The sequence below is a fragment of the Vicia villosa genome, linkage group LG3 (assembly GCF_029867415.1).
Source record: "Vicia villosa cultivar HV-30 ecotype Madison, WI linkage group LG3, Vvil1.0, whole genome shotgun sequence".
Lineage (NCBI taxonomy): Eukaryota > Viridiplantae > Streptophyta > Magnoliopsida > Fabales > Fabaceae > Vicia > Vicia villosa.
Window position 1 is genome coordinate 184,661,112 of NC_081182.1, and position 25,084 is coordinate 184,686,195.

The following is a 25,084-nucleotide window of genomic DNA, read 5'->3' on the forward strand; positions in this document are numbered from 1 at the left end:
GCAAGATAGACGTTATGACATGCCAATGGAAATCCATTAGATTTGGGAGTATGTAGAAGGTAGCGGCTGGTGACCGTTCAAGACAGTTACCAAGTCTCATGGCCATCGAGAGGCCGTTCGACGTGTACCAATGAAGTTGTCCCTCGTGGGAAGGTTCTCTATGCGGAACACAACCTATCTAAGGACGATATCGGATGAAGAGAAATCCCCACAGGCTAGGGATGAAATATGTATAGATGGAAATATGTAGAGATGGAAATCCAAAACCCCACAAGTTAGAGGGCGCGCGGGAATAAGCACGGGGTGACCATTCAAGATAGTCACTGAATCGTATGGCCATCGAGAGGCCAATTGACGTATGCTAATGAGGGTGTCCTTCAGGGGAAGGACGCGTAGTTGCAAAGACACGTAGACGTAAAAGAAAATCCCTACAGGCTAGGGAGTTCGTAGGAGCAAGCACGGGGTGACCGTTCGAGACAGTCACTGGATTTTATGGCCATCGAAAGGCCAATCGACGTGCGTTAATAAAGATGTCCTCCATAGGAAGGACACGATTTTAAAAAACAGAATCCCCCATAGGCTAGGGAATGCGTAGATGTAAGTACATGGTGACCGTTCAAGACAGTCACTAGATTGCATGGCCATCGAAAGGCCAATTGACGTGCGTAAACGAATATGTCCTTTGTGGGAAGGACACGAAGTTGTAAGAATACAGAGATATAGAAAGAGAATCCCTACAGACTATGGGGTAAGTAGATGCAGGCACGGGGTGACTGTTCATGACAGTCACTAAGTCCCATGGCCATCATGAGGCCAATCAACGTGCATAAATGGAGGTGTCCTTCATGGGAAGGACATGGTTTTGGAAATAGAGTCCCTGTAGGCCAGGGAACGCGTAGGAATACCTACAAAAATTAAACGCAAGAAATTCGCAGTATATAAATTGCATATATAATAAGCATGTAAGCACATAAGCCCTAGGTTCATAGGTTCGACGTAACGGCTTAGGGTGCCTACCCTTCCCATTGGTATGTTCTAGAAGGTCTCATGAGGTCGTTCGTAGCCGCCGAGACTTTTTGTCTCTTTGGATTTTAGAACAACTCATTTATCCATGAGGTTCGAGTTTTAGGGGTAGGTTCCCAGAGAGATCAGCCAAATACCAAGTCCTGCCCTCAACAAGGTCAAGCCTCGTATCAGACATTTCCGGATATTCAACCCACTCTGAGTGGAATTATAATAAGACTCGTAGGCGATGTAATTCCCCTCTGGTCTTAAATATAATTTCCACGCTTAGGTTTAACAGCAATTTATATATCCCAAAAGAAATGCGATAAAAATACCAAATATTCAATTAACAGAAATATTTAATCGAATTGATATAAATGAATGAGATTGTAAATGAATAAATAAATAAATAAAAATTTAAATATTTAAATATAAAATCCTAAATCCATAGAAATTATGAATAAATATATAAATAAAAATTTAAAAATTTAAATATAAAAAGAAAAGAAATAAAACCTAAATCCTATCCAAAACCCTAATTTTGGAAAATTAGCCAAACCCTAAAAAAGTTCGCCAAAAACCTAAAAAGTTTTCCAAAAACCTAAACCCTGTCAAAATCTATAAGAGCCTAATAATTCACCTATAGTGTATCCCCAGCAGAGTCGCCAGCTGTAGCAACCTGCCCTAAAAATTAAACTTTTAGAGTCGCCACCTATTTTGAAGGGCAAATAGGAAACCCTACGCAGTTAAGAGATAGGGGTAAGATTATTATAATCAGGTCGAAGGAAGGTGTTAGGCACCCTCAACCCTTTCCTAAGGTTTAATCGAAGATAAGGTTTATGGCTAAATATTAAGGTTTGATAGCTAAAGAAGTGAATAGGGTGAAAATTGAGATTTGAACTGAATGGAGATTTTAGGGAAGGGGGACTCGCCTTGGTTATCCAAGTACCTACGTATCTTCTTATGGAGAATCGGAGTCAATGTAGTTCGGGCACAGGGTTCTACGCCTTAGAATTGATTATGGAGGTGTTTGAAGGCTTTTGGAATGGCCTATCGTAGCTTTGAAATGCAAATGTTCACAAGGTATTTTGAATTACCTTATCGTAGTTTGAACATCGCAGTATTGAAGAGATGAAAATCTGTAGTGACGTGGTTTAGTGTGTTTTGAAGGTTTTGGGCGTACAACCCTGATTTAATACGTCAGCGTTAGTTGGGATGATCAATAGGTTTGATCATTATAGTTAACGGATTAATGGGCATTGCTGGTTACTCTGATCAATAGATTCGATCGTCGCGGGCAGCAGATTGAATGTATTTTAGATTTGATATTTTTTATCTCTTGTCTAATGCGACTAATAGGTTGAGTCGGGTCGAGAAGAGAATTAATTAAGGGTAAATGTATTGCCAAATGACAGTTGGATTGGACAAACCCTAATAGTATAAACCTTTATAGGTTTTATTGATTTTTATAATAATTAAAACTATTTAAATCAATTAAGTCGAATAATCGACATAATCGAATAATCGGGGAAAATGTTATACTCCTAATCCTAATTATATATTCTAACCCTAATTAAAGAAAGAACAAGAATAAATTATATATATATATATACATTAATATAGTTATAATTAAATAATTATACAAATAATATGTAAATAATATAAAAATATATAAAAGAAACCTGGGATGCAATCCTGTGTGGCTGCTCTTGGAAGTGTATGGTGAATCTACTGTTCCTAGGCGTTAGATTCACACTGTATGAGATCCAACGGTGTCTACCCAGATGTTCATCGTAGGTATGCATTGGCTATATGTACATAATTTTGGGGGTTTGTTTATGAAGAAAACACATAAAAATAGAGAGACGTTGTGTATCGAACCCAGGTCTCGTTAGTGACAAATCTCTCTCCTCCTCCGCCTGTGCTGGACTCTTTGTTTGCTAATAATATAATCCTAAAATATTATATACTGAACATAAATGAATGTTGGAAAATGTCAAACCTGGCCCCACTGGTTCTTGCATCCGCCAATGATATGGAGAGAGAGAGAGAGCTTCTGTGTTGACCCACCAATCACATTGCTTGCGCGTGGGAGGAGAGAGAGAGGGAAAATTGACTAACCAATGAAAACAACCAGATGCGCCACGTGAGCGTCCCTGTAAACCAGACAAAAGAACCCTCACCGGAACAGTATCTTCGGTTTTCCCTTCCGATGGATATCAATCTTCAACCTGCGATAAAAACGTCAAACGACAAAGCAAGCGACCCAGACTGACTAAATAAAACCTTGCGATCACAATGGTGGTGGTTTTGCGCCCTGAAAGTCTCTGGAACCTGGGGTTCGAAGCCGTACCGTCCTTGAGCCCTAACAATGGCGAATTGCTATTCCTGCATCAAAACTTGCAAACAACAGTGCTAAAACATCCGGGGAAGGATAGCTGCGTGAGTTTTGGTTCGCGAGAGGCTTCAGTAACCATTAGGGAACGCTCCTTGCACCTTCAGGAAGATGATTCGATCACTGGAACTGCTTGAGACTCACTGTAGTGAGAGATTCCTTGTGCCCTAATTTTTCTTGATATTTTTACAACATGAGCCTCTCTCCCTGCGGCCAGTCCTCCCCCCATTCGGCTGCCCCTGTCTTATCTATATATATGAACAATTTTAGGTTAAAATCTCAGCGTTAGAATCAACCTTTCAATGAGAAAATATTATTTGGTTTTCTAGAACCAAGAATTTCTATTTTTTGTTCCATATCTTTTCCAACCTTTTTCATATGTTTCTTTCTTAAAAAAACCAATTTGGATTGCTTGAATATAAAAGGTATCAATCATGTGATTCTTAACTTTAAGTCATGATTTATTTATTTTAATTTGAAATTTAAATGAATAAATCTCTAAATAAAAATGAAATAAAACCACAAAATATAGGTGAATGAACTTATGGGCCTTTGGTGAGATTAAGATCATGTTTAGAAATCAAAATTTAGGCCCATAAGTCAAAAGGATCAAAATTGCTCAATATAACCCTTGTGCATCTTCTCAAAGTTTGTCAACTTCACGAGGCCATGACTCTCTCAATTTTAATCGTATGAATGCATTCTAGGACTTTTTAGAAAGCTTGATGAGTCCTCTAAAACCTCCTTCAGGTTTCACCTCTATTGGAGCTTCCATGCTCAAGTTATGAGCTTTGACCCAAAAGGTGTTTTTCGTTGACTTTTTGGAGGACCTATAATCTCTTATACCATATCTCCCAAATGATGCATTTTTGGCCTTGGCTTGTGAGAGACAAAGTTGTAGAGAATCAAATTTCCTTCAAAATAGGCTTTGGTTGGGGAATATTTGATGCTCCATGTGAAAGTTATGGCCAGTCAAAGTTGGGTTGACTTTCTCCTATAAAAAACCCTAATTTGAACTTTTGCATTTGTTCATTTCTGATTTTTTATTGGTGGATCATGATCAACCTTTGATCATATGATGGATATAACCTCACATACTTGATATTGATAAAAAATCTTGAAGTTTGACTGTATTTTGACTATAGTTGACTTTTAGGTCAGCATAGTCGATTATTGAGCATCAGAGCCATTGAGTGAGCAATCCTTGGAATTGAAGCTTGACTTTTGACATGGAGGTGCCTTGAGACATATGAAAGACCTTGAGATCCATTTTCAGGCCTTGAATATTCACAATCCTTTTGATAAAATGAAAACCATAGTTTTGGAGATCTTTGATTAGGAGAGAGTGACTTGAATAAGCCTTTTGAACCTTGAGCCATTGAAGATGCATAGAGGAGGGAAAATTTTGGGGTATGACACCTGGGAGCATAATACCCGAGCAGACGTTTTATCAAAACTGGTTAGCACCAGGAAAAAAGGCGGGAACAAATCTGTTATCCAAGAAGTCTTACCCCGACCCAGTATCGAGGAACCGACCGCAGTCTTGGACGTAAACACAATCGGGGACACCACTTATTGGATGACCTTGGTATACAACTACTTAGCAAACGAACTTCTGTCGGACGACCCCAAGGAAGCCGTCGTCGTCAGGAGAAGAGCTTGCTCTTATGTGTTGGTCGGATGCCAACTTTATCGAAGAGGGTTCTCCATTCCCCTCCTCAAATGTATCGAGGAAAGTAAAATTCCTTACGTCCTGTGAGAAATACATGAGGGGATAAATGCCCAGCACCTCGGAGGAAGATCACTCGCTTGAAAAGCTTTACGAGCAAGGTACTATTGGCCCGATTCCAAAGAACACGTAAAGAGATGTGACAAATGCCAACGTTTCGGGGATATGCACCTGGCTCCTCCAACGAACTTAAATCCCTATCATCGCCTTAGCCGTTTGCTTGGTGGGGTATGGACCTCCTCGGTCCCTTTGTCACCGACTCTAATCAAAATAAGTACCTGATAGTGGCCATGGATTACTTCACCAAGTTGATCGAAGCGGAAACACTAGCCAAAATAACTGCGCAAAATGTAATTCGTTTCTACAAAAGAAACATACTTGCCCGGTTTGGTGTACCTCTAGCTATCATCACCGATAACGGAACCCAGTTTACAAATAAAAACTTCCAAGAGTTTGTCACAAGGCTGGGGACAGTATAACATTTTGCTTCTGTCAAACAACCCCGGACTAACGGCCAAGTAGAGGCTGCGAATAGAGTAATCTTAAGGGGTATCAAAAGGAAATTCGAAGAAATAAAAAAAAAGGTAGGTCGAAGAGCTACACAATGTCCTCTGAGCCTACCGAACCACGCCCCATTAAACCACAAGAGAAACTCTCTTCTGCTTAACATACGGAACCGAGGCCGTGATACCTATTAAGATATACGAGCCAAGGAACCTTTATACGAAGAAATGAATGGCGAAATAGTCAGAGAGGGGCTCGACCTGGTCGAAGAAGTCCGGACAGGCGCTACCTGTAATGCCCCAGACTACTTTCGGGATTATCGATTGACCCCACTGTAGCAATCTGCCCTAAAAATTAAGCTTTTAGAGTCGCCACCTATTCTGAAGGGTGAATAGGAAACCCTACGCAGTCAAGAGATCCGGGGTAAGTTATTATAATCAGGTCGAGGGAAGGTATTAGGCACCCTTAACCCTTTCCTAAAGGCTGCATTATAACATTAAAGGTTTATGGCAATATTCATGGTTTATAGCTAATGAAATGAAAAGGGTTAAAATTGAGATTAAGAATTGAATTGAAATTATAGGGGGGAGACTCGCCTTGTTACCAAGTGCCTACGTATCTCCTTATGGAGAATCAGAGTCAACGTAGTTCGGGCACATGGTTTTACGCCTTTGAATTGATTATGAAAGTTGTTGAGTTTGATATGATATGGTTGAAGGCTTTTTGAATGGCCTATCGTAGTTTTGAAATGCGAATGTTCGCAAGGTATTCTGAATTACCTTATCGTAGTTCCGAACATCGCAGTGTTGAAAAGATGAAAATCCGTAGTGTCGTGGTTTAGTGTGTTTTAGATGTTTGGGCGTACAACCCTGATTTAATATGTCACCGTTAGTTGCGATGATCAATAGGTTTGATCATTATAGTTAACGGATTAATGGGCATTGCTGGTTACTCTGATCGATAGATTCGATCGTCGCAGGAAGCAAATTAGATGTGTTTTAATTTTGTAATTAAATCTCATGTTTTATTCTTTTATCTCTCGTCTAATGCGACTAATAGCTTTAGTCGGGTCAAGGAGAGAATTATTCAAGAATTAATTAAATTAATATTTGATCAAATTTAATTACTACAACGGTAATGGGATTGGATAATATCACACCATTTGCAACTTCCAGATTTTGTAGATTGATAAGGGAAATTTATGACCCCTTTTGCCCCTTGGTGGGGAGTTAACACACGTCGCCTTTTCTCCATCGTAGTTATGCCTCGTTGTCCAGGATATTGCCCCAGTTGGACAAACCCTTGCCCCTCAAGTTATTGTAGAGCGTCCTTGTAAAATTGATGTGTTCTAAGATGGAACCCTTGATGACTAGATACATCTTGAGTGTACCTATGGGGAACTTCTTTGTTGAACTAATCCTTTCTCGATGATAACCTTTGTTATATTTATAATCCTATTACGACAAGGCATGGACATGTAGTTGGCATGGCGAAAGACATCCCTTTTTTCCTCCTTGTAAGACCACATTCATATTTTATTCTCCTTTCTCCATAGATTGTGATCTTTTTCTTCGGGAGTTTCGGGAAACCGGCTAGAGCGAGAAGTGTGGATGTGGGCGAAGATAGCTATGAAAGTGTAAATGTAAATGTATGAATGCATGCAAATGCAAATGCATGAATATGCGGGAGACTCCTTGTATTATAACTTCGTGTATGCAATGCAGACGTGTGACATATGATCCTAGGGATAGCCTTATAGGCGACATTAGACCCTCGTGGAATCTTTGCAGGATAAATGTTATGACATGCTAAGGGAAATCCCTTAGATTCGAGAGTATGCAGAGGGTAGCGACTGGTGACCGTTCAAGACAGTTACCAAATCTCATGGCCATCAAGAGGCCGTTCGACGTGTACCAATGAAGTTGTCCTTTGTGGAAGATTCTCTATGCGGAACACAACCTATCTAAGGGCGATATCGGATGAAGAGAAATCCCTACAGGCTAGGGATGAAAGACATAGAGACGGGAATCCAAACCCTACAAGTTAGAGGGTGCGCGGAAACAAGCATGGAGTGACCGTTCAGGACAGTCACTAGATCTCATAGCCATCGAGAGGCCAATCGAACGCATGCTAATGAAGTTGTCCTTCGTATGAGGGATGTGATTTTTTTTTGAAGTAGGATCCCTACCGGCTAGGGGATACGTAACTGTAAGCACTGGGTGACCGTTCAAAATAGTCACCGAATCGCATGGCCATCGAGAGGCCAATTGACGTATGCTAATAAAGATGTCCTTCATATGAAGGACGCGTTTTTAGAAATATAATCCCTACAGGCTAGGGAACACGTGGATGTAAGCACATGGTGACTGTTCAAAGTAGTCACTGGATCGCATGGCCATCGAGAGGCCAATCGACGTGCGTAAACGAAGATGTCCTTCGTGGGAAGGACACGTAGTTGTAAGAATACAAGGATATATAAGGAAAGTCCTTACAGGCTAGGGAGTGCATAGATACAGGCGCGGAGTGACCGTTCATGACAGTCACTAGGTCTCATGGCCATCGTGAGGCCAATCAACTTACATAAATGAAGGTGTCCTTCGTGGGAAGGACATGGTCTTAGAAATAGAGTCCCTGTAGGCCACGGAACGCGTAGGAATACCTGCAAAAATTAGAATGCAAGGCATTCGCAGTATATAAATTGCACATATATAATAAGCATATAAGCACATAAGCCCTAGGTTCATAGGTTCGACGTAACGGCTTAGGGTGCCTACCCTTCCCATTGGTATGTTCTAGAAGGTCTCATGGGGTCGTTCGTAGGCGCCGAGACTTTTTGTCTCTTTGGATTTTAGGACAACTCATTTATCCATGAGGTTCGAGTTTTAGGGGTAGGTTCCCAGAGAGATCAGCCAAATACCAAGTCCTGCCCTCAACAAGGCCAAGCCTCGTATCAGACATTTCCGGATATTCAACCCACTCTGAGTGGAATTATAATAAGACTCGTAGGCGATGTAATTCCCCTCTGGTCTTAAATATAATTCCCACGCTTAGGTTTTAACAACAATTTATATACAACTCAAAAAGTGCAGCAAAATAGCAAATATTCACGTAAATAAATATTTAATTAAATTACTGTAAATAAATGTAATTGCTGTAAATAATGCAATTGCAAATAAATAAATAAAATTTAAATATTTATAAAAACCCTAAACCCTAAAATGGCGAATTAGCCAAACCTTAAAAATATCGCCAAAAACCTAAATCGTTTACCAAAAAAAAAACTAAACACTCTCAAGCCTTAGGAGCATAATAATTCACCCTTTTTAGTTATCCCCAGCAGAGTCGCCAGCTGTAGCAACCTGCCCTAAAAATTAAGCTTTTAGAGTCGCCACCTATTCTGAAGGGCGAATAGGAAACCTTACGCAGTTAAGAGATCCGGGGTAAGTTATTATAATCAGGTCGAGGGAAGGTATTAGGCACCCTTAACCCTTTCCTAAAGGCTGCATTATAACATTAAAGGTTTATGGCAATATTCATGGTTTATAGCTAATGAAATGAAAAGGGTTAAAAATTGAGATTTAGAATTGAATTGAAATTATAGGGGGGAGACTCGCCTTGTTACCAAGTGCCTACGTATCTCCTTATGGAGAATCAGAGTCAACGTAGTTCGGGCACAGGGTTTTACGCCTTTGAATTGATTATGAAAGTTGTTGAGTTTGATATGATATGGTTGAAGGCTTTTTGAATGGCCTATCGTAGTTTTGAAATGCGAATGTTCGCAAGGTATTCTGAATTACCTTATCGTAGTTCCGAACATCGCAGTGTTGAAAAGATGAAAATCCGTAGTGTCGTGGTTTAGTGTGTTTTAGATGTTTGGGCGTACAACCCTGATTTAATATGTCACCGTTAGTTGCGATGATCAACAGGTTTGATCATTATAGTTAACGGATTAATGGGCATTGCTGGTTACTCTGATCGATAGATTCGATCGTCGCAGGAAGCAAATTAGATGTGTTTTAATTTTGTAATTAAATCTCATGTTTTATTCTTTTATCTCTCGTCTAATGCGACTAATAGCTTTAGTCGGGTCAAGGAGAGAATTATTCAAGAATTAATTAAATTAATATTTGACCAAATTTAATTACTACAACGGTAATGGGATTGGATAATATCACACCATTTGCAACCTCCAGATTTTGTAGATTGATAAGGGAAATTTATGACCACTTTTGCCCCTTGGTGGGGAGTTAACACACGTCGCCTTTTCTCCATCGTAGTTATGCCTCGTTGTCCAGGATATTGCCCCAGTTGGACAAACCCTTGCCCCTCAAGTTATCGTAGAGCGTCCTTGTAAAATTGATGTGTTCTAAGATGGACCCCTTGATGAGAAAGTGATGATTGTGTCACTTGTCGATCGAGTACTTCAAGTAACTCATCCTTCCTTCTTAGGATGTTTTGACGATTCGATACTTGTTCCTCCAAGCATTCCTTTCTTGGCATACTTTGTTTAATGCCGCTTGTAATTTTTCAACATCGGTGGAGAAAAGGTAAATTGGTTCCCTTAGGGGAATAGGTTCTTGATGTTGATATGGCATCCTGAGCTTGAATGCTCTGGCGCGTACCCATTGAAGGTAAGGATCCAGGGAGATGCAAAGATGTTTTCCTAACAATCTTCTCCCTTTTGTGTGAACAAGACGCCAGGCTTGGACAATTTCCTTCTTCAGCATGTTGCCATGATCGTCGATGTTCTTGAAGAACAGACCCTCCAATTGGATGTTACTTGGAATGTTTTTCATAGGATATCCGTATTGACGACGGGCTAAAGCTGGATTGTAACTGATTCCTCCCTTAGTTCCAATAAGGGGTACGTTGGGAAAACTTACGCAACTGAAGATGATCTTGGTTTCGTCGTTGTCAGGACTACACCACTCAATGTCCGTATGAGTGAGAGACATGATTTTCTTTGACCAGTAAAGGCCATCCCTCATATTCCAGAAAGTGCTAGACTTTGGCAGGTGCGAAACGAACCATTCGTATAACAACGGTACGCAGCATGTGATTAATCCTCCTCGCTGCAGGTTTCTTGAATGCACAGAGTGATAAGCATCCGCAAGCAAGGTTGGAACCGGATTTCCAATTAAGAAGATCTTAAATGCGTTGATGTCGACGAAATCGTTAATGTTAGGAAACAAAAACAATCCGTAGATAAGCAAAGCCAAGATTTCCTCAAAAGCGCTCATATCTTGGATGCTGACGAAGTACCGAGCTTGATCAAACAGGAATTTGGAGGGCAATCCTTGAATTCCTCCTTTACTCACCATATGAGTTCTGATGTCGACTACGTTTAAAGGAGTAGTTGCAGCAATGATAATGTCGTCAGGATTCTTTTCCAAACCGGAGTACGGATCTTGCGCGTACACGGGTATTCCAATCAGACGAGAGTACTCTTCCAACGTAGGCATGAGCTGATAATCTGGAAAGGTGAAGCAGTGATACGTTGGATCGTAAAACTGTACCAAGGTGGGAAGGATCCCATCCACCATGTTGGTATTGAGCAAAGGCAGAAGTTTTCCATACTTCTCCTTGAAAGCCTGGGGGTTGACCACCAGTTTTCCGAGCTTTCCTAGTTCCTCGACCTGGGGAATTTTGAAGGTGTATTTCCTAGATCTCTTTCTTCCATAATCCATAGTATAGATCCTTAAGTCCTTTATCCGTTTCTCTCTTTCTATGAAGTTCAAAACGTTCGTTATTTAGTTTCCTTGAAAAACGACTCGAAAAAGACTCCTTTTTTTTTAGTTGTTATTAATGAATGATGCATGAATGCATGAATGCACACACAAGAGTTTTAAACAAACATGGCGTTGAAGGGTATAGTGGTCATGAAGTCAAAACGCAAACCTCGCCCCAATGGTAAACTAAGGATAAGGATTTTTGTACCTGTAGAACGGGTTCTAGGGGTCTCAGAGTTTTTGCTCAACCTTAAAGATACGTTGATTGGTATCTATAAGAGAGTTTTCTCTGAGTGTAGTATCTGCGTGACAATTACTTTCGTAATCACCGCTCTACGTCCTAAAGAAGGCTTTAAGTGGGGTTAATGTGTTTCTAGGTCCTCCTGGTACAAATCAGTCTCGGAATGCAGTGGCGCAGTTAATCACAACCAGCCAGGCAAATCCCAAGAGTAGAATTGTGAACCAAGATTAGAGGGTCTTCACCGGGAAGACATCCTCCATCCTATCTTATGTTGCACTCAAATCCGGGTATAGGATTTCTCACCACAAGGGGGAATCAAGCCCTTTCCCAATACAGAATAAACAAAATAAACAAATATAAATGCAACAAACACATGATATGACATAGAGGTTAGGCAGGACCTCTCTTGTTTGAGGGGGAATTTGGCATCCCTAATTCCTCATTGGGGCTGGACCAGCAACAGGTCAACCATTGGTTTGGATGAAAAACCAAGGTTTTTAACACTTATATCCCCAGCAGAATCGCCATTTTTATCTGTGGTGTCATTTTTTTTACCTCCCCGTTTCACTTGGGAGGACGGCACGCTAGACCCTTCACGCGAAATTTGGAAGGAGAATGCGCCCGTGGTGGGATGAATTTTGTTTCAGTTCTTCCTACGATATCACACGAACTTTCTTATTTGTCCTACGAGTAGGAAAGGGGAAAAAAGATCTCAACTAAACCCTAAGAGTTTGCTAAGTGTGGGGATTTCACCTAGACTAGAAATTCTGGAGTCCGGGGGGTCGGTTATACATAGGGAAGTGTTTAAACACCCTACATATCTGTAGTACTCTACAGGAACCTTCTCTGTGTCATTGTGATTGTGTTTATTGGTAATGATTGGGAAAGTTTCTCCTTTGTGTTAGGAGAGAGAATTGAATTGATTTAAAAAAGACAGACAGACAGACAAACTGACTGTTTTGGTATTTTATTAGCTCGCTGAGATTCCTTGTGAACCTCATGCCTACATATCCCTAATGGAAGTCAGAGCTTAATGTAGTTCGGGGAACTAAATAGGGAAATTAATTATTTTTGGTGCCTTGCTTGAAGCTCAAGGTTGAAGATTTGAATTAAATCTCTGTTTACAGTAAAGAGACATGAAATCATCTTTACAGAGAGGTATTTGTACTATTCTACCACAAACATTTAAAGGAGTGACAGAATAACTGAATTCATTTCATTCAAGAGGGGGACCTTACTTGTGTATGTGCAAGTATACCAGTCAAATGCCTCTTAAATGAAAGAAAGATGCTCATCCAAATTAGGGAAAGTTACCACATGTCTGGGTTTTACTGCCAGCTCATGCCTTTCAAAATCCTAAATGTGAGACTTGATTGAAATTGAAATAAAATGTAATGTTTGTTTGTTTGAATGTGGTAGAGTAGTAAAAATATCTCTCTATAGAGATAAGCTAAGTCTATCTACTGTATAAAAGATTTGACTTTAGCTGGCTTGCATGAGGCCCAAGCTTGAGGCTTTTTGATTGGTTTATTAATTATTATTTATTAACTCTGGGAGATGACTCCACTGGGGATTAATTACAAGGTATTTTTTGTGTTCTGTACAAAGCCCAGAATTGAGACTGACTCTATTTGGAGAGTGTTTATTTGATGGATTTTTATTTGGTGTTCTGTACAAAGCCCATAATTGAGGCTGACTCTAGCTAGGGAAAACATTATTTTCTGCCTTGTACAAAGCCCAAGGTTGTGGCTGACTCTTAAATAAACTGAGTATGGATGACTCTATAGGAAAAAGATCCTAGGTGTTAGGAATCTTTGACACATGAAAGTATGGTTTAATATGCCTTGTACAAAGCCCAAGGTTGTGGCTATTGGATGATGAAGAACTCACTGGGGAGACTCTATTATCTGCCTTGTACAATGCCCAAGGTTGAGGCTGACTCTTGACAGGGGAATTTTATTGTTTGGTGCCTTGTATGAAGCCCAAGGTTGAGGCTAACTGTTTTTGTTGGTTTTGACTCTACTGGAGATTTTATTTATTAAAAAGTTTGTTTTTCTTTGGAAGCTAACCCTTTCCAGGGATTTTGACTTAGCTGGTGAATTTGTCTATTAAAAGACTGATTTTATCATGTTTTTGGAGGCTGACCCTTTCCAGGGGTTTTGACTCTTTTTGGGGAAATTATCTCCTAAGAGGATGAATCTTTTGTTTTGAAAGACTGATGTTATCATGTTTTTTTGGAGGCTGACCCTTTCCAGGGGTTTTTATTAAAATGAAGGAATGTGTGGAGGCTAACCCTTTCCAGGGGTTTTTATTGAAATGAAAGAATGTGTGGAGGCTAACCCTTTCCAGGGATTTTTATTAAAATGACTGGCAGAAAGATTATCTAGTGGAGACTTCTTGTTTAAAGCCCAAGATGAAGGCTGACACTTGCTGAGGATAAGCACACATAGATCTTAGACTCTGCTAAGGAAGATTGATGAAGATAAGGGTGACAGAGACTGTCCATGTCTCTCTTTCCAAAAGGTGTACTCAATGCAAAATTGAGACAAACTTAGCTTGTTTAAAGTCTGGTTTAAATTGGAAGAAACTCACTAGGGTAGGCTAAAAGGTAACTAAAGACCTGTTCCTATGTTTATATGAAACCTAATGGGTCCTTGTATACAAGCTCAAGAGGAAGCTGGAAATGCTTTTAAGAAGCCTGTGGGTCCTTGTACAAAGCCCAAGAGGAGGCTAATCGAGGGTCCTTGTTATAGCACGAGAGAAAGCTATGTAGTTTTGAACTTATTTTGGCTCTAAGCAAATGGGTAAGAGGTTTCACCGGGAATAATTCCTCTTTGGGTGGATGTGTCCTATTTTTGGATTCTAAGGTTTTTACCAAGATGTTTCACCGGGAATAATTCATCTTGGGGGTTTGAACTACAGATCTCTAATTAGGAAAGAGCCTTCACCGGGAAGACATTCTCAATCCTAGGCCATATTCCTATAATATATATATATATATATATATATATATATAGTTTAACTGTCCTAGGGTTTATACTCAAACGTAGTTCCAAACAAATATATATACAGTTTATATTTGACAGTAATCTAAATAAAGACTGTAAATTGAAAGCTTGTAAAGCCTAACCTGGATGGAGTGGAGGCCTTTGAAGAAGTATGTACAAAGCCTTACCAGCAATTTTTGTTGTTTTGTTGATAACAGTTGAATATTTATTATAAACAGTTAATGGTTTTTGAAAACAGAAGAAGTGAAGATGGACAAAGGTCACATAGGTATCTGAAGAGTTTCACCGGGAATAATGCCCTTCAAATACCAGAAGAATGTTTTGAAAACAGAAAGAAGATTTTGAAAATACAGTTTTGAAAACAAGCTAAGAAGAGAAGGTGTTTGGGACTTACACTCTATTAGAGGCCCAATACTTTACAGTACTGGTTACAAAAGCAATTTGAAAATGATTTGAAATGATATAAGGTTTTGTTGTTTGAAAACCTTAATCATCCGTTTAATCGGAGACTGATAACAGCTTTGAAAATTGACAAAAGTAAACTTAATTAAGGTAAAGCATAAAGATCTATGCCTAATTAAGACCTAAACAATTAGGGTTTTATCATAAACTTATTCACAAAATAATTAGGTTAAAATAAAATGACAATATATATTTAAAGTATTTAAGAAAACACTTAAAAACATATTATTTTAAACCTAATGAAAATACATGAAATAAATAATATTTTTATGATTTTTTTGATTATTCATAAAATAAGTATATTAAATAATAAGTGTGTGAAAAATGGAGTGAAAATGATTTAATTTGATAGGTGAATTATTGGTGTGAAGTTTGTGAGAAAATAAAAGAAATTGTGTGTTAAAAAAATAGTTTTGGCCCTTGGAGGATTTGAACCCACGCCCTCTAGGTCACATACTCAAATAATACCACTGGGCCAAGGCGCACTTGGTGTTTAAGACACACACCAATTCATTATATTTTCAGACAAGTGTTAAATCATGGAAAAATAAAAGAAACAAAAAGTCTGGGGCGAGGGGGAGTCGAACCCCAGACTTTGGGCATGAGGAGACTAAGAGCGCATGTGTGGCCACTAGGGCAAGTTTATTCATTCGTTTAGAAAACGCCTACCATTAAAAATAAAATAAACTTTGACCAGAGATTTGAAATTTGCGCGCCACAGCCATGGTCGTCTTCTTCCTCAAGCTCTCAAATTTTGAATTTGTGAACTTGCTCATTTCTCAACCATTTGCGAAGATGTAAAGATGAAACTTGTTCTAAATTCACTCACGATTCTAAATATGTAACTAACATAGATTTATATTAACTACATCTAACTAATTTACCAGAAATCGTGAAGAACCCTAAAATTTAAAAATCAAATTAAATGGCTATACTGAAAGATAAATGAATGATGATAGAGGGTTTTCAATCCTCTGATGATGCTGAACAAGATAGAATCGAGCTATATCATAAAGAGTGCTTAAATTAAAGAGGTGGAGTTCAGAAACTTACCTCTGAAAATGGAGGTCGTGAGGATGATAGAGAGCAACTGGGCTTGTATGAATGGTCCCAAAAGCTTCCTTGTGACTCAGTGATGCTAACTGAATGCTTGTTGTAACCTCAATCCTCCTGAATTGTTCTATGGACCTCCCTCGATTTGAGCTTCAAGTGAACATGGAGAGTGATGATTCTTGAGTTACAGATGAGCTGCAGCCATCTGAACAGCTTCACTACCTCCTGTGGAACGTGCCTGGATGCTTGGCTTTGTTGGAAACCTTCTGAATTGCTCTATGGACCTTCAACTGCAACAGCTCCAAAGTGAGAGCAACAATGGTGTTCCTCCACTTACAGAAGTGATCCAGGTGCTTGGATCACCTCAAATGACCTCCCTTGAGATGTTAGAATGCTTACTTTCCAAAGATAAGCTCTGGTTTGAAGAAAACGATTCTTCTTGCCAAAGAACTTTGAAAAACAATAAGCATGAGAAGAGAAAGAGAAAGCAAGGAATATGGTTGCTTTGGTGTGTTTTTCTACTGAAGTATGCCCTCCTATTTATAGGCAAATGAATGCAGATCAATTGGCTGTGGTGAGCTTGCTTAATGAAAGAAGTTTGGTTTCTTAGCCAAGAAGAAATTTTGAAAAGATCCTAAATGCAATGATGCATTTTCGGGCTAGCTTCCCCTATCCATTGATTCTATCTGATCTTAGGGAACATTTCAGATGCAAAGTGAGCTCTAATTGGTTGGTGAGAAGATTCCTTGGGTGATTCATCAATTTGCCATAAATTCACAAATGTAATCATTACATAATCACATGTTCTTGTTTTAGGAATCTTCTTCAATTATCATGGCATGGTGAAAATGAATGCATGGCATGTTTTCATATGTGTTATGGGTCGTGTAGCATCCATATTTGAGGTCATGTGCACAAAATTTCAAAGTTCAAAAATGATGCATGACCTATAATTTCACTTCATGAGGCCAACTTTGAACAAGCATAACTCTTAGCTCAAAATGAATTTGGAGAAGGTTAAACACAATTTGGAAAGCCCTAAACATCTACTTCAAATCATTAGTTTGGAGTTTCTTCAGAATTCTTTGGCAAATTTGTGAAAAATGAGGCCAAAGTTGGAAGAAAACTAGGTTAAAACACTTAGAAAAATTTCTAAGTGTTTATGACCTAAAACTCCAAAATTTCCAAAACTCTTAAATGATTGATCTTTTGAAAAAAGTTCCTTTGTAAGATGTTGTTTTATTTTGCAAGATCTACAACTTTCATGTTGGAAGTTTTTTGAGTTGTGTAGGTGAAATTTTGAGTTCTCACCATGCCTTTAAAAACCCTAATTCCCGACTTTTTGCTCCTTGAAGATTCTTTTTGAATTTCTTTGGTCAAATGACTTAATATCCATATATTGATGATATTGATCCTTGAAAGTCATGGTTTGACCAAAAATCTCAAAAGTCAAAGGTGAACTCATATAGTTGACTTTTTCCTGATAAGGTGAGATTTTGGACTTTTGTGTAGAATCAAGCTCTTCTCCTCAAATGAGTGATGTAAATGGATTATATTGAGGTAGTAGAGGTTCTTGAATCATGTCTTGAGTTTTGAATCCATGCCCTGATTAAAACTCAACTATCCTGGTGAATTAGGTCAAAAACCCTAATTGTCGACCAGATGACAATGATGACTGTAGACTTTGAATTGAGGTGTGATGTCCAGTGGATCTTGTCATATGAACTATTTGAAGATGATTGATGTCTTTGAATGATCCCCTAGGGCTTTTTAGGGTTTCCCAAAGGTGATCCCTGATTTTAGTCCTTGATAGGCTAAAAAACCCTAGTCTGGTGACCTGAGTAAACCTGTACTCAAATGACTGGGTGTCTAATCAATCATAGGTGAAATAATGAAGCTCTTGAGTCTTATGATTATATTAGAGACTAATCCTTCTATTGATTGATCCTTTGCCTGAGTTTTCTTGTCTTTGAACACCCTTGATTGAATGTCAGACTGCTCTAGGTACTTGCTTTGACTTGATGAAAATCCTGAAGATATGTCATCTCAGGGGGGTCAAAAATTAGGGTATGACAGATGCCCCTATTTAAGTTTCTTTTATCTGGAGGGAGAGAGATTGATATCTCGATCTCTCCTGCGTAAAAGAGACTTAAATATCAAGGAATGCCCGAATTTTGGGCGCTCTTGAGATGTTGTAATTGATAAAATCTTTGCATGACTTTGATCCCGTTGTCCCACTCGGCGGGGAATGAGGAGACAAACTCCTGCAGAAATACTTGATGTGGATTCTGGCGAATGGATGGCAGTGTCGGATGCGCAATCCATCTTCTTTAACTAAGTGTTGACACTTAGAAAAAGGCAAACAACCTCTCCCTTGTTTCGGATGTCCATATCTCGAAGCTGGTCTCAGTTGTGTTTGGACAATATCTCAGATAAAGAGAAAATTTCCAAAGGTTTGTTTCCTCATCAAACTTCTCATCAGCACTTGGAGATGAGACGCCATTTGACGGTAATAAAGAAACTTCAAAGGTTTGTTTCCTCATCAAATTTCTTACCAGCACTTGGAGGTAAGATACCATTTGACGGTAAATAAAGAAACTTCAAGGGTTGTTTCCTCATCAAACTTCTTACCAGCACTTGGAGGTAAGATACCATTTGATGGTAATAAAGAAACTTCAAAGGTTGTTTCCTCATCAAACTTCTTACCAGCACTTGGAGGTAAGATACCATTTGATGGTAAATAAAGAAACTTCAAAGATTTGTTTCCTCATCAAACTTCTTACCAGCACTTGGAGGTAAGATACCATTTGATGTTAAATAGAGAAACTTCAAAGGTTGTTTCCTCATCAAACTTCTTACCAGCACTTGGAGGTAAGATACCATTTGATGGTAATAAAGAAACTTCAAAGGTTGTTTCCTCATCAAACTTCTTACCAGCACTTGGAGGTAAGATACCATTTGATGGTAAATAAAGAAACTTCACCATCTTCCCTTTTGACTTGACGTCTTTGAAAGATCGTCACATGGACCCGCGCTCTTTTGAGGGGCTAATGACTTTATTTGAAGGCGGACGAACTGTTTTCGGGGTGAAAACCAACATTCGTCAACTGATGTCGGGGAATCAACAAACTGTTTTCCTAAGAGGAAAACTGCCATTCATCGACTCTGTGGGGGAACTAAACATCCCAGAAACAGACAAACTGTTTGAAGAAACTGCCATTTGTCGTTTTCTTAAGTATTTAACAGACAAACTGTCTTTCCTTGGGGAAAGGCTGCCATTTGCCAATTGCTAGGGGAACAAACTGTCTTCTACTAGGAGACTGCCATTTGTTGACCCTGTCGTGAAAGAAAGTGAGCAAACTGTCTTCTGCTGAAAGAGACTGCCATTTGCTGACTTTGCTGGGGAATCTGAACTATCTTCTGGACGAAGACTACCATTCACTGATTCCGCTGGGGAATCATTTGTCGATCTGCTGGGAGATTTTGAATTTTTTCTTTGACGAAAAATTGGCATTTCTTGACCCTGTTGGGGAAATACCAAACTGTTTTCCAGGAGGAAAAACTACCACTTGTTAATTATGTCGAGGAATCCATATTTCTTAGAGAAGAGAACCGCTCATCGACCCTCTAGGGAATTCCAAAAGGCGAAACAGACTATCTTATCTGAAGAAAACTGTCGAATGTCGCTTTGCGAGAGAATCTCGGCTGAGGAATTCCAAAAGTGAACAAACTATCTCTTTGAGGGAGACTACCATTTGTTGACTTGCTTGGGGAGATCCTTGTGTATGAACTGTCGTCTTGAAGGAAAAAGTTTCTCCAGAACTTGCAGGGGAAACTTGAGTTCATGCCTCAATGACTCGGGCATTCACGTGATCAAAGCCTGACTCGACTATGCAGTTATGATGTAATGTATGCATGAATATTATGACAAATATAAAATGTAAAGTGAATGTGAATAGAATTGTCGCGGATGTAAAATCCTATGATACAACTTGAATCTTTGTGGATCAGAAGATGTCCTCTTCTTGCAGTTCGAACTCTGTTGGGAATATCTGGTTATCAGTTGTCCGCTGTCCGAAGTGAGTGATATGCTGGGGCGGACCCACGTTCAACTCAGGGGATGCAGTTGCACCCCCTCAAATTTGATACTTTAGTCTAATATTTTTATATATCACTACTTTGCACCCCTTGAAATTATACACTTTGCACCCATTGTCCAAACAAAGCTTTGCTCTCTCTCAAGCCATTCTATTCTATTATCTCTCACATGCTGTTTTCATATATATTATTATATAAATGCACCCTCTCTCTTAACGTTACTTATATACTAAATGATCTCTCTCATTATTATAATAATTTAATAAATGCACCCTCTCTCACAACTTTACTTATTATTAATAAATGGTCTCTCTCTTTGTGTTCTATCCTACTCTCGTTCTCACATGTTAGTTCTATGATAAATTAAGATTTCCATACATTTTTTTATATTATGATTTCCATAAAAAAATTGAAGACAACCATGACAGTTTTGTAAATTTAAAATGAAGTTAAACATTAACCACCAGTATGTTACAATATATATTATGTGATTTTGCAAATTATATATATAGTTTACAAAATATTCTTATTTTTATGAAATTCATTACACAAAAATTTATAAAACTCAAATTTGTGAAAATCATTTTTATTTTTAAACAGCTCTAGACCATAACTATAAATTTACAAAATATTGTAGTTTATATAAAAATTATTCATTATAATTAAAATTAATTCAAATCCAATGATTATTATTAGAATTATTCATTATAGTTAAAGTACTCATATATATATATATATATATATATATATATATATATATATATATATATATATATATATATATATATATTTAAAAAGAAAGTAATTATCGTCAAATTTTTTTAAAAAAAATATCTTGCACCCCCTGGTTCGGGGTCCTGGCTCCGCCACTGGTGATATGAATTGAAGTAAAGATCCGTCATCGGGAGATGTTCGCAAAGCGACCTCATGGGGAAATCTTGGTTCCCGGAGTCTCAACCGTTCTCGGAGCAACTGTTTGCATTCTTCCTATTGTTTGTAAACCTTAGAAAGAAATTTCACCTTTATTTTTGCAAGTAAATTCATTTTATTTTATGAAAACATTTGTTTCAAGAAAATGACTATTTAAACTTAAAATGCACTTCAAGAAACTGAATAAGACTAGATTGCAAAGGAAAAGCACAAGGCTCAAATTATTATATATGGAATGGTAATCAGCCAAATGCTTGATTCCATGGAGTATTTACAAAGTTGGAAATTGGTAATTTTCGGAAAAAGGGCTACGATGAAACGTGACGACCGTTATCTTTCCCTTCCACTCCGAGTTGCGTTGTATTCGTGCTTCGTAGAAGATGACCTACTGATGATGAACACTCCGCTATGGATGTTGAATGATCAAGTTTGTCCTGAACACAGTTACTTGCCATATATCCCTAAATTTTGCGTAAACTACCCCTCTCGGGTTTTAAGTTTACCGGGATTGATTATTTATTTTATGTCTCTAACTTTTGCCTGAATCGCCCTTTCGGGTTTTCGATTCACCGAGACGCTCTTTTTTGCCTAAGCCGCTCTTTGCGAATTTTCAACTTAGCGAGCTGTTCTTTTGTTTATTTAGGCGAAGTATTTCTTGACTGCGTCGACGTTCACAGGACGGGTGAATTCTTCTCCATCCATAGTCATGAGTATTAAGGCTCCTCCTGAGAAAGCTCTCTTGACCACGTAGGGGCCATCATAATTGGGAGTCCATTTCCCTCTCGAATCTGTGAGAAAAGATTGAATCTTTTTGAGTACAAGGTCGCCTTCTTTGATTGTGCGAGGTCGGACCTTTTTGTCGAAAGCTTTCTTCATTCTTTGTTGATATAGCTGACCGTGGCATAAAGCTGTCATGCGCTTTTCTTCGATTAAGTTCAATTCGTCGAATCTGCTTTGACACCACTCGGCTTCTGTTAATTTGGCCTCCATCAAGACTCTCATTGATGGGATTTCAACCTCTATAGGTAGGACTGCCTCCATGCCATATACAAGGGAGAAAGGAGTTGCTCCAGTCGAAGTACGTACTGATGTACGGTAACCATGAAGAGCATACGGGAGCATTTCATGCCAATCTTTGTAAGTGATGACCATCTTTTGAACGATTTTCTTGATGTTTTTGTTAGCTGCTTCTACAGCTCCATTCATCTTTGGTCAGTAAGGAGATGAGTTGTGATGCTCGATCTTGAATTCTTCACAAAGCTCCTTCATCATTTTGTTATTCAAATTTGACCCATTGTCAGTGATTATCCTGCTAGGAACGCCGTAGCGACATATGATGTGATTCTTGATAAACCTGACGACAACTTGTCTTGTAACGTTTGCATATGAAGCTGCTTCAACCCATTTGGTGAAATAGTCTATAGCTACCAAGATGAAGCGATGTTCGTTGGACGCTTTTGCCTCGATCATTCCAATCATGTCGATTCCCCACATGGAGAAAGGCCAAGGGGAAGAGAGTATGTTGAGAAGAGATGGTGGCACATGAATTCTATCGGCGTAGATCTGACATTTGTGGCACCTCTTTGCGTACTGTCTACCAACATATCAATATGTGGTAAAGGAAAATCATCCTTAGGGCTAGCTTTGTTCAAATCTCTGTAGTCGACGCACATGCGGACTTTTCCGTCTTTCTTAGGAACGGGAACAATGTTAGCTAACCACTGAGGGTATTCTGAAGTGACGAGGAAACCTGCGTTGATCTGCTTTTGAACTTCCTCTTTGATTTTCATGGCCATCTCCGGATGAGTTCTTCTTAATTTTTGCTTGACCGGAGGGCATTCTGCTTTTAATGGCAAGTGATGCTCCACTATACTGGTATCCAACCCTGGCATATCTTGATAAGACCAAGCGAAGACATCTGAGAATTCTTGGAGCAGATGTATCAAACTCTCTCTGATCTCTGAACTGAGCGAAGCTCCAATCTTAACCTCTTTTCTGTTTCCATCGGAACCAAGGTTAATGATATCTAGAGGCTCATTGTATGGCTGAATGGCCTCTTCCTTTTGTTGAAGTAATCGTGAAATTTCCCTTGATATTTCTTCGTCTTCTTCTTCCTCTGCCTCGAACACAGGAAACTCAAAGCTTGGAGAAGTCATACGGTCGCACGTTTCAACGGGGTATTTTATGATTAATCTGCATATGTGTGATAAATTTTATTTAGACAACGAGGGAAGACTCGGTGTATGCAGTTAATGATTTTTTTTAATGTTTTTTAGGGTGTTTTTTAGGATTACCAATTTCCGAAAAAGAGAAAAGGAAAAACTAAACGAAGGAACAGAATGACATTTTTATTTATTGACAGTCATTTCTTGAAACAAAGACCCTATAAAACAAAACTCTATTGCTTTGGGCGAAGCAAAGAGGGACATTTTCCTAAGAAATAGTAAAATGCAAAGCCCTGTGAAACATCTCTTCACCCTGGGCTATGGTGAGAGGACAAAATAACGGTGAAAGTTCCTACTTAGGAGTGCGAACAACAGTTGAAACTTCAACAGCTGTCCAGTAGTGGCGAACCCCATTGTGCACTAAGTAATCTGGAACCTTAGGCTTAAGCTGGCCTGTGGTAGGTCTTGATTTACCAACCACCGTCTTTGCAACACTCAGACGATCTTCTTCTACTTCAACAGACTGAGCGGTATGAGCATACCCATTTCCAAGTCGAGTATGTCGGTTTTTCTTTTGAGGAAACTTCCAATCTTCTGAATGGAGAGACTCGTTGTCGGAGACACTTTCGAGATCATCCTCTTTTGTATTTTGGTCTTGCTCTTCTCCCAAGATGGCACTGACTAGATATGTGAACTCTAGATCCTTAGCCTCGGAAGGTGACGTGGGGATATAATCCTCAATGATGACTTCACCAGATGCTGATGATGAATAGCAAGGGTTATACATCTCTTTTGGCTGAGAGAGGTACTCATAATCAATGTTCCATCCAGTTGGAACAATATCTTCAAGAGAGATTCTTGAACTTTCAGGAGCGGAGTATTTCACCATGTAGTCGAATTTTCCGCTTGGTTCTCCTAATGTATCCCAAGTCTCTTCGGGGATAGGAGGAACTTCTTCTGATGAACCATGACTTCTGGTGGTGAAGTTGTCAGTAACTTCATCACTGCTTAGTTGAGTCTTACTTTCAGATCCTTTAGTCGGATAACAGCAAGGTGAATCAGACTCTGGTAGGGAGATGTATCCTGCTTTGTTAAGATAGGATAACCATTCCTCTTCATCGGTGTTTTCTGTACCGATGGTATTGACTGTTTGTTGAACAGGTTGAAGAAAACCTCCACTGCAGAAAGTTTCTTGAATAGGGAGAACTACCTCAATCCCTGGAATAGCTTTTGATGATGTTGGAAAGAATCCAATTCCTGTTCTGTTCTTGTTGTTGGTAGGAATATTAATGCGTCCCCAACCACTGGTAGTGCCATCCTTTACAACTTGGATTGCATCTTTGTATGAAGAGATAGACGCTGCTTTCTCTTTTCCTTTGTCCAAGGAAAGTGCTTGGAATTTAGTTCCAACAACTTCTTTTGGTTCTATGTCGGAGAATGATGACAGGTTGCTGACGATCAGAGCTCGTTCTCCACATACGGTCACCAATTTGTCATTTCTTATGAACTTCAGTTTCTGATGAAGTGTTGAAGTAATTGCCCCAGCCTCATGAATCCATGGGCGACCTAGCAAACAACTGTATTGTGCTGGAATATCCATAACTTGGAAAGTGATTTTGAACGTCTGAGGTCCAATAGTTATGGGAAGATCCACTTCTCCGAAAACTGACTTTCTTGATCCATCAAATGCTTTGACGATGACATGACTTTTTCTCAAAGGGTAATCTTCGAAAGATAATCTTGATAATGTTGATTTAGGCATGAC